The sequence below is a fragment of the Erinaceus europaeus genome, chromosome 7 (genome assembly GCF_950295315.1).
Source record: "Erinaceus europaeus chromosome 7, mEriEur2.1, whole genome shotgun sequence".
Lineage (NCBI taxonomy): Eukaryota > Metazoa > Chordata > Mammalia > Eulipotyphla > Erinaceidae > Erinaceus > Erinaceus europaeus.
Window position 1 is genome coordinate 22,162,371 of NC_080168.1, and position 11,286 is coordinate 22,173,656.

The 11,286-nt window shown below is 40.0% G+C and overlaps 1 pseudogene; it reads left to right on the plus strand.

The window, feature by feature from the left end:
- The first annotated feature begins 501 nt into the window (after positions 1 to 501).
- LOC103114790 (proteasome subunit beta type-3-like) lies at positions 502 to 1,118 on the plus strand (annotated as a pseudogene).
- Positions 1,119 to 11,286: the final 10,168 nt, after the last annotated feature.

The window sequence follows — 11,286 nt, forward strand, 5'->3', positions numbered from 1 at the left end:
TATTACTTCTTCTTCTTCTAGCGTTTGCCCTTCTTCCATAGCCAGTTAATGGCTTTGTAAGTGACTGGGATCCATGTGGAAGGATCGTCAGTTTCCCCAATGAATGGGTACTCACGGGATGCACCACGGGAAGGTCGATCCAATGCATCCCGGAATATTACTCAGCTGTTAAGAATGATGGATTTAAAGGGCCAGCCAGTGACACACCTGGTTATGTGCACATACTACCATGTGCAAGGGCCAGGGTTTGAGCCTCCACTGCCCAACTTCACGGGGAGGGGGGGGTTGTTACTTCATGAGTGGTGAAGCAGGTCTGCAGGTGTTTGTCTTTCTCCCTCTCGGTCTCCCCTCACCTTTCAGTTTCTCTCTGTCCTGTCAAAACAAGAAAGAAAAAAAAAAAACGGGGAAAAAAAAAGGCTGCCAGGAGGAATGGATTCATAGTGCTGGCTCCAAGCCCCAGCAATATGAATCCACTGGTGGTGGGAGGTTGCGCCACGGGGGTCAGAGCCGCTGTGCTGGAATGGTGGCAATTGGAAGTCCTGGTCCACCGCAGCCATGTCTATTATATCCTATAACGGAGGGGTCGCCATGGCCATGAAGGGGAAGGACTGTGTGCTTCACGATCCAAGCCCAGATGGTGACTACGGATTTCCAGAAGATCTTTCCTATGGGGCACCGACTGTGCATCGGCCTGTCAGGGCTCGCCACGGACGTCTAGACCCATTGCCCAGTGTCTCAAATTTCGACTAAACTTGTATGAGCTGAAGGAAGGTCGGCAGATTAAGCCTTATTTCTTCATGAGCAGGGTGGCCAGTCTTGTACGAGAAGCGGCTTGGGCCATACTACACTGAGCCAGACATTGCTGAATTGGACCCCAAGACCTTTAAGCCCTTCATTTGCTCTCTGGACCTCAGTGACTGACAACTTTGTGCTTAGTGGCATCTGCTCTGAGCAAATGTACAGGATGTGTGAATCCCTCTGGGGGCCCAACATAAATCCACAACACTTGTTTGAAAACATTTCACAAGCGATGCTGAACGCTGTGGATCGTGACTGCAGTCCACATCATTGGGAAGGACAAAATCACCACCAGGACACTGAAGGCTCAAATGGATTAACCTAATCCCAGAAACCACTTTTTCTTTCTTCATTTCTTTTCTTTTCTTTTCTTTTCTTTTTTTTTTTTTAAATAAAATCCTTTCTTTCAAAAAAAATAATAAAAATATCCCTGGTGGCAAGAAAGAACGATGAATTGACCATCTTCACCTCATCTGGGATGGAGCTTGAAGAAAATTTGGTGAGATAAACCAGAGAGAAAGATGAATATGGGGGTGATCTCCCTCATGGACCTTAAACATTTTTGTCACTTTTTTTTTTTTTAGATTTCACATATAAACTAAATTATGGCATTTATCTTTATTATTTCACTTAGTTATTTTATAGTTCATAATTTCCTCATGTCTCTTTTATGCTTCATAAATGGCAAACTATTTTACCTTTTGTGGGTGAAAAACATTCCATATTTATTCCAGTGTATTTATATGTACACATACATGTTTATCACATTTTCTCATTTTCTTTTTTAATTAATTAACTAGTTAATTAATTAATGCTGCCTGCAGGGTTATTGCTGGGGCTTGGTGCTTACATTATAAATCCACTGCTCCTGGAAGCCATTTTTCTCATTTTGTTGCCCTTGTTGTTACCCTTGTTGTTGTCGTTATTACTGTCATTGCTGTTGTTGTTGGATAGGACAGAGAGAAATCTAAAAAGGAGGGGAGGCAGACAGGGGGAGAGAAACACAGACACCTGCAGACCTGCTTCACAGCCCATGAAACACCCCCCTGCCCCTGTAGGTGGGGAGCGGGGGCTCAAACCAGTATCCTATGCCAATCCACGTGCACTTAACCAAACGGTTGCTCTACCACCCGACCCCTTTTTTTCTTGTTTTTTAAAAAACATTTTTATTATCTAGTTTTTTAATTTTTTATTTATAAAATGGAAATCTTGACAAGACTATAGGATAAGAGGGGTGCATTTCCACACAGTGTCCACCCCCAGAGCTCCATATCCAGTTTCCTCCCTTCATAGCTTCCCTCTTCTTTATCTCTCTGGGAGTATGGACCCAGGATCATTGTGAGGTGCAGAAGGTGGAAGGTCTGGCTTCTGTAATTGCTTCTCTTCTGAATACCAGAGCACTGCTCAGTTCTGGCTTATGGTAGTGATGGTCGGTGGGGGACCTGGGACTTCAGAGCCTCAGACATGAGAGTCTGTTTGCATAACCATTAAGCTATCTCCTCCCCTGCCCTTCCCTTTACCCTTTATTGAACACAGATACTTCTGATGTTTCCATGTCTTAGCTATTATAAATAATGCTACTTTGACGATGGGGAGTACATATATTTTAGAATGAGTGCTTTCATAATCTTTGGATACATTTTCAGAAGTGGAATTGCTTTTTCATATTGTAGCACTATCTTTAAATTGTTGAGGAGTTTCCAGATTGTTTTCCACAGTGATTGCACCAAGTTACTTTCAACAGTTCATGCAAGTTCCCTTTCCTCTCCATCCTCATCAGTAACTTGTTATTTCCTACCTGTTTGATAATAGTCATTCTAGCAGGTATGTAGTTTTGATTTACCTATGAGCGAATGATGAGTGTTTTCATGTATCTGTTGGCCATCTGCATGTCTAAGTTTTGACAAGTTTTGATATGCCTCTCTGAGCTGTAAGTGCTACAATCTGAAACCAAGTATTTCCAGATACAGAGTTCTAATGGTGTGCCCTGAACTCACTGCCCTACCACCTGAATATCAGGCAAGATAAATTGAATACCTGTCATGTGATGCCCATTGAATGTTTAAGGATAGTTCTTATATGTACTTTTCTAAACTAAATATTACCTGTCCTATCAGTTATTTTTATATAATATAATTATTCCTTAATTACATGTGTTTTGTTAATATTCTCTATAATGTTGGTTCCATCACTGTACAAAATATTCCAAGTGTGATCTGATCATGGCAGGGAAGAGAGTAGCTCCCTAATATGGGAAAGGTGTATAAATATTGTTGACTGTAAATCCCATCTATTTGATTTGGTCTGAGGCCCATATTCAGCTTAGGAGCCTATGTTTAATTCTTAGAGATATTTTTTCGATTTTTATTCTGATGTATTTATTTTCCAACCAGGCAGATTGCTAGGGCTGTATGCATACATGTGATTTCTTGGATCCTAGCAGATTTTTTAAAATATTTATTTGATGGGGCAGAGAAAAGTTGAGAGAGGAAGGGGATATAGAAAGGAAGCACCTGCAGACCTGCTTCATGACTAATGAGGCTTCCTGCCTGCAGGTGGGAACTGAAAACCTGAACTTAGATGTGGGTCCCCACACATTGTAATGTGTGCACTCAGATAGGTAGGTAGGTGTGCCACCAGCTGGGAGCCCTGGAAGCTTTTTTTTTTGAGAGAGTAACAGAAAGAAACAGAGAAGGCCAAGTCCCACAATACCATCCTATTGCTCTGTGCAAATGCTCCAGTCCCCGGTCATTTTAGTATGTAATATCTGTATGTGTGGGTAATTTTAGATATTAACACACATGCTATCACTTAGTCACTTAGGGTTCCTTTTCTCAAACATTAATATTTGAAGAATGGAGATTTTCCTTTTCATTGTCACCCCCTAAAGATCAAAATACATTCATTAAGATTCTTGGCAGTATATGATTTTTCTTTTTTTTTCTTTTCTTTTTTTATTTATAAAAAGGAAACATTGACTAAACCATAGGATAAGAGGGGTACAACGTCACACAATTCCCACCACCAGAACTCTGTATCCCATCCCCTCCCTTGATAGCTTTCCTATTCTTTAACCCTCTGGGACTATGGACCCAAGGTCACTGTGGGATTGCAGAAGGTGGAAGGTCTGGCTTCTGTAATTGCTTCCCTGCTGAACATGGGCATTGACAGGTCAATCCATACTCCCAGCCTGCCTCTCTCTTTCCATAGTGGGGTGGGGCTCTGGGGAAGCAGAACTCCAGGACATATTGGTGGGGTTGTCTGTCCAGGGAAGTCTGGTCGTCATCCTGCTAGCATTTGGAACCTGGTGGCTGAAAAGAGAGTTAACATACAAAGCCAAACAAACTGATGAACAATCATGAACCTAAAGGCTGGAATAGTGGAGATTAAGTGTTGGGGGTGGGGGTCCTCCATTTTGTAGATAGCTAGTAGGCATATTTTAGTTATATTCCAAAGGGCCTGTGGCTATACTAGTTTTTTTGTTTGTTTGTTTGTTTGTTTTTCTTTTTCCCCTGAGCCTGAAATCTGATATGCAGGTGAATCCAAGTTATTGTCTGGGGAGATGATGTCATGGCTGGAAAAGGACTAGAAAGTTGGATCAGGGAAGAGAGTAGCTCCCTAATATGGGAAAGGGGTATAAATATTGTTGACTGTAAACCCCATCGATTTGATTTTTCTACAGACACCTATCATGGAGAAGTGAATAATGGTACTGTAAAACCACTACTCCTATAAAATTTATACTATAAAATGATAAAAAGGAACTAAGTCAACCTATAAAGGAGAAATTGGGGAGGGGATAGAGATGTTAATGAAAAGATAAGACTTATCCTCAAGTAAATGTAGAATTTTCTCGCTAGAATTAGATTTTCCCATCAATTGATGCTTTTCATAGTAATAAATATCCTATAAATTGAAATTAGTTCTATCGTTAGTTGCATTTTATATGATAAATGGCTTTGAGTTAGATGCATTTTACTTCTTGGTCAATGTAGTTCTGAGTGTTTCTATAAAAATTCATAAATTCATTAAGTATACTTCTTTTATATATGATAATCTGAAGGAAGCCTTCCAAAAGACCAGGTGATTCTGTTCCACAAACATTCTCTTTAAACTTTACTTTCTTTCTAGGATTTTACTGTATTTTTTTTTTTTTTACATCTCATAGTATCAAAAATAGCATCTGGGTGTCCACAAGATACTTCACTTGACAGCAATCTGATTTGTGATGTGCAAAATACATGTTGAAGCCTGGCCTCCAGTATTCTGAAGGCAGCTTTGTTGCTGTGGTGTATTCCTCTCTCTCTCTCTCTCCATCTCTCTCTCTCTTGTTTATTTTGTTTTGTTTTGTTTTGCCTCCAGGGTTATTGCTGGGGCTCTGTGCCTAACTATGAATCCAAGGCTCCTGGCATCCATCTTTTCCCCATTGGTTTTGTTTTTGTTGTTGATATCGTTGCTGTTGTTAGATAGAACAGAGAGAAATTGAGAGGGGATGGGATGACAGAAAGGGGGAGAGAAAGATACCTGCTACCTGCTTCACTCTTGGAAAGTGACCTTCCCTGTGTTGAGGCAGAGTGGAGGGGGTCCTCAAACCTCATCCTTATGTGTGGTCTTTGCACTTAGTGCTATGTGTGCTTAACCTGGTGCACTACCACATGGCACCCCAAAATAAATTTGGTACATATACCCAGAGTGGGAGAAGTGATAATAATGTAAGATGACTAGAAGACTCTGAACTCCAATACTATCAGGTGCTAGAGAGAGAAAAGGAGAAAAGGAAGGACATTTGGAAGTAGTAGTGGTTTAGAAAGGAAAAGAAGGCAGGACTATTAAAAAAAAAAACGGGGCAAACATGCTACCTCTCCTTTGTCAATCATGAGCCTGGGCTCTGGAAGCACTTTGGCTGCAAGAGTCAGGCAATGCCTAAGTCAGAGGAACTTGTTTCTTCAAGCTCTTCTGGCAGTGATACTGACAGTGAAGTTGCCAAAAAGAAAGGAAAGTGGTTACTCCAGAGAAGCCTGTAAAGAGGCAAAAGACTGGTGAAAGCTCAAGAGCCCTGCAGCCTCTAAGCAGAGAAGCAGCAGCAGAGATGAACACATGTTTCAAAAAACGGACAAATATATATAAATACAGACATATAGTTGTAGAGTAATAGTCAACCCATATCTGCAACCTTGGGAGAACTACTGCAGTTTCCGTGGGAAGGAGTAGGAAAATAGAACTGGTGGTGGAAACTGTGTGGAATTATACCCATGTTATCTCAGAATTTTCTAAATCAATATTAAGTCACTAATAAAATTGAAAGAAAAACAGAATCAGACCCCACTCTCCGTCACCCCTCCTCAACTCTGCCCATGTGACATTTTTCTTGGTGCAGGTATGGCTGCCGTGATATGTTAACAGCACTGGCTTCTATTACAGCTTAACTAAATGGGCAATCTAGTCAAGTCTCCATCTGTGATTGGCAAGACTTTTTGCTTCAAATGGTTAACCCTCTCTGTTTAAGTTCTATTTGTCACTGTGATCTAAGTTTCAATGTAGTTCCCTAATAGTTCACAGTTCTTTCATTTTTAGACCAAGACTTAACACTTCTTCTTACCTGGCACGCCCATGAATCTGTGAACTTGGCTTCATATTTTTGTTTTTACTAAACTATATAATCTTCAAAACCAAAGACTATGTTTGTCTCACTCTTATATCCTCTGGAAAGCTTAACATGATGACTTTTATACAGTGGAGCCACATAACATGTATTTGTAGTTATTATGTATATCTTCTCTCTGGAGCTAGTTGCATAATGGTGTGATCAGTGACTTGTGTTTTAGAAACTTTTCTTTTTTTCTTTTTTCTTTTTTGTTTATTTAACTATTTGCCTCCAGGGTTATTGCTGAGTCTTGGTGCCTGCATTACAAATCCACTGCTCCTGGAAGCCATTTTTCCCATTTTCCTTGCCCTTGTTGTTGTTGTTACTGCTGTTGTTGTTGGATAGGACAGAGAGAAATGGAGAGAGGAAGGGAAGACAGAGAGGGGGAGAGAAAGACACCTGCAGACCTGCTTCACTGCCTGTGAAGCAACCCCTCCCCCCTGCAGGTGGGGAGCCAGAGGCTTGAACTGGGATCCTTAAGCTGATCCTTGTGCTTCATGCCATGTGTGCTTAGCCAGCTGCTCTACCACCTGGTCCTCGAAACAGAAACTTTTCTAAAGATGCCATTTACCTTTCCATTGTGGCCCCTTTAACTAGGAAGACTCCCATTGTGTATGGTTATTTCCTATTAAAATACTGTACAGAATGTTAGAGAACCTGAAACCTTACTGCTGAAATTTACTCCCTCTGCTTTTGCTGTGGATCCTCACACACTGCATTCTGCTTTTATTTCTTTGCCTTATGTGCTCAGGTTCTCCTCCTTCTCCTCCTCCTTCTCCTCCTCCTCCTCCTCCTCCTCCTCCCCTCCTCTCTTCCTCCCCCTCTTCCTCTCTTCTTCCCCCTCCCCCTCTCTTCCTCCTCCTCTCCCTCCCCTCTCCCTTTCTTCCTCCTCCTCTTCTTCCTCCCCCTCTCCCTCTCTCCCTCCTCCTCCTCCTCTTTCTCCTTCCCCTTTCCCTCTCTCCCTCCTCTTCCCCCTCTCCCTCCTTCTCCTCCCCCTCCCCCTCTCCCTGCCTTCCTCCTCCTCCTCCCCTCCCCTTCTCCCTCTCTTCCTCCTCCTCCCCTCCCCCTCTCCCTCTCTTCCTCCTTCTCCTCCCCCTACCCCTCTCCCTGTCTTCCTCCTCCTCCTCTCCTCCCCTTCTCCCTCTCTTCCTCCTCCTCCCTCCCTCTCTTCCTCCCCCCCCTTCCTTCTCCTCCTCCTCTTCCTCCTGGTTTTCACTGTAACCACAGTCCACTTGACAGTGTTTATCTTTCTCACCCCAGACTAGCTTGAGCTGTCATGCCTGAGCTGGAACACTCTGGCACCATCACTATGCTTTCTCAGTCTTCAGCTCCTCATCAGGGCTTTCCAGACAGAGCTAATTTAGTCTGACTCAGCCTCTGAGTCAACTGCCCCATCTGCACTGCTGCCACAAAGTCAATCTCCTCGCCTCATTCTGCTTAGTAAATGGTCTTCTCAGCGTTCCAGCTTTCCTTCTGTGCCCAACATTGCCTCACATTGCTTTTTGTGGCACAGACATGTATTTCTGACATGTATTTCAGTCACTGTTGCTTTCATCATTACCTAATTCAATGCTATATACAATACACAGCCAATAATTTAGAACTATAGTAAATACTATGTTTTAGTCATGGTGCAGAGTGGCTAAGAAACCTGCCTTAACTCTCACAACCAAACTCCAGTTACTTTTAGTCATTCACTTATACTCAAAATTCTTGCATATTTGGAAGTTGGCTAACTAGACTCTAAATAACTTGAGAGATTTTTTTTTTTCCAAACTATTTTCTATTTATTTGGGTAGAATTTTAAGTTTCTTTTTAAGGGGAGTCAGGCGGTAGCGCAGTGGGTTAAGCATACGTGGCGCAAAGCACAAGGACCTGCATAAGGATCCCAGGTCGAGCCCTCGGCTCCCCACGTGCAGGGGCTTTGCTTCTTCACAAGCAGTGAAGCAGGTCTTCAGGTGTCTATCTTTCTCTAACCCCTCTATCCTTCCCTCCTCTCTCCATTTCTCTCTGTCCTATCTGACAACGACATCAACAGTAACTATAACAGTAAAACACAAGGGCAACAAAAGGTAATAAATAAATAAGTAAATATTTTTTAAAAAAAGAATTTTAAGTTTAGTGTTTTATTAAGAACATTAAATATTAGTTTAATCCTTGAGGAAATAAATTTTTCAGAGGAATATTTGTTCTATAGAAGTAATTTTTCCATAACTTAATTTTCTTATTTCCTTGTGAATTTTTCCCTATAGCTAATCTATTATTTGTTTCACGTTCATCCACTGACAGCACACTAAGTTTAATGAGTGCTTCAGTATCTGGGTATAGCACATTTGTAGGAATTTAGTACAAAGATTGAATTTCTTTAGTGTCATCTACCTAACACTGCCTTTAACTGCAGGAAAGTTGTTCTTCACTTATGAAAGTAGTTATTTATGTGATGGAAAACAATATTTGATTTGATTTTAGTATCTGGTTATAGAACATTTGTAGGATTTTAGTACAAATATTGTATTTAAGTGTCATCTACCTAACACTCTACCTTTAACTGCAGGAAAGTTGTTCTTTACTTATGGAAGTAGTTGTTTATGTGGTGGAAAACAATATAGAATTTGATTTTAAAGATCCCTGGAAATACATGTATTGATTCATTGGGAGCCTGCCAAATCTAGTTCATGCCAACCTTAAGTGTTACTGTAAAGATGTTTTTTAGTTTCTATTTCATGAAATTAAGAACCAAAGGGAAGTGGATTTTCCAGATATCTATAATATAAACTGAGTTAAGAATTTTATTTTTTCTCTATTCTTTCTCTATGAGACAGTAGTGCTGTCTCATAATAATTTTTTGCCAATTCTTAAAAGTATATTATATAGAAATTAACATATTCAATGATAGACTCTTGATTGATTGATTGATTTTTCCTACATTTACTTTTATTTTTTTAAATGTCAGTTTTCTAAAATTATATACCATCATATTCTGTAGCTTTCAGTAGGGTAAATAATTGCTAAATATTATTTCATATGATACTCTATGAAGAACAAATTTGGAGTTTAAAAATGAGTACCTCTGACCCAAAATTGATCTTTTCTGGTTCACTATGAAGATTTGCAATACCATATTGTGACATGAAGTTGTGAATCTTTCTTTTTTAAATTTATTTATTGGAGGATTAGTGTTTTACAGTTGACAGTAAATACAATAGTTTGTACATGCATAAAATTTCTCGGTTTTCCACACAACAGTACAACCACCACTAGATCCTCTGCCATCCTGTTCTGGGATCTGAACCCCTCCCTGCCCACCCAACCAGAGACTTTTACTTTGCTGCAATACAGGAACTCTTGTCAAAGTTCTGCTTAGTGTTTCCTCTTCTGAGCTTGTTTTTCAACTTCTGGCTGTGAGTGAAATCATCCTATATTCAACCATCTGTTTTTGACTTATTTCACTTAACTTGATTTCTTCAAGCTCCATCCAAGATCGGCTGAAAATGGTGAAAGAAGTTCTGAAAGATCTCCTATAAACAGACCACCATAAATAGGCCATATATCAGAACACTCTAAAACTCTACAAGAATGGCATTAAAATATCTTCAATCTTTGATATCAATAAATGTCAATGGCCTGAATTCACCAATTAAAAGGCATAGAGTAGGAAGATGGATCAGAAAACACAACCCAACAATATGCTGTCTACAGGAAACCCACCTAATTCAACAAGACAAACACAGACTCAAAGTGAAAGGATGGAAAACCATCATACAGGCCAATAGCCCACAAAATAGGGCAGGAACCTATTCTAATATCTGATATGATAGACTTTAAAGTAAATAAAATTTAAAAAGATAGGGATGGACACTACTTAATGCTCAGTGGATGAGTCAATTAAGAGGACTTAACAATTATTAACATCTCTGCACCCAATGAGAAGCAATCTAAATACACTAAATATCTTCTGAAAGAGCTACAGCAATATATTAACAGCAACACAGTCATAGTATGGGGAGTTCAATACCCCACTCTCTCAATTTGACAGATCTTCCAGGCAGAAAATCAATAAAGACATGAGGGATAGATGAGGAGATAGATAAACTAGAACTATTAGACATTTTCAGAGTCATTCATCCCAAGAAACTGGAATACACATTCTATATGGGTGATTCTCAAGGATAGACCATATGTTAGGCCACAAAGACAGCATCAGCAAATTCAAAAGCATTGAAATTCTCCCAAGCATCTTCTCAGACCACAGTGGAAGTAAACTAACATTTAACAATCAACAAAAGATTAGTAAGAGTCCCAAAATGTGGAAGCTCAACAGTACACTACTTAACAACTTCTGGGTCAAAGAGGAAATGAAGAAATCAAAATGTTTCTAGAGTTCACTGAAAATGAAGACACAAGCTATCAAAATACTTGGGACATAGCTAAGGCAGTACTGAGAAGGAAGTTTATAGCCATATAAACACACATTCGGAAATAAGAAAAAGCACAAATAAACAGCCTGATTCCATATCTTAAAGACCTAGAAGAAGAAGAATAAAGGAACCCCAAAGCTATCAGAAGGACAGGAATTACTAAAGTTAGGGCAGAAGTAAATGACATTGAGAATAAGAAAACCTTACAAAAGATCGATGAAAGTACATGTTGATTCTTCGAAAGAGTGAACAAAATCGACAAAGCTTTAGCCAGACTCACAAAACAAAAAAGGGAGAAGACCCAAATAAATCAGATCATAAATTAAAGATGAGATATCACAACAGATACCACAGAAATTCAACATATCATATGAGGCTTCTATGAACAACTATATGCCACCAAGCTAGAGAACATGGGAGATATGG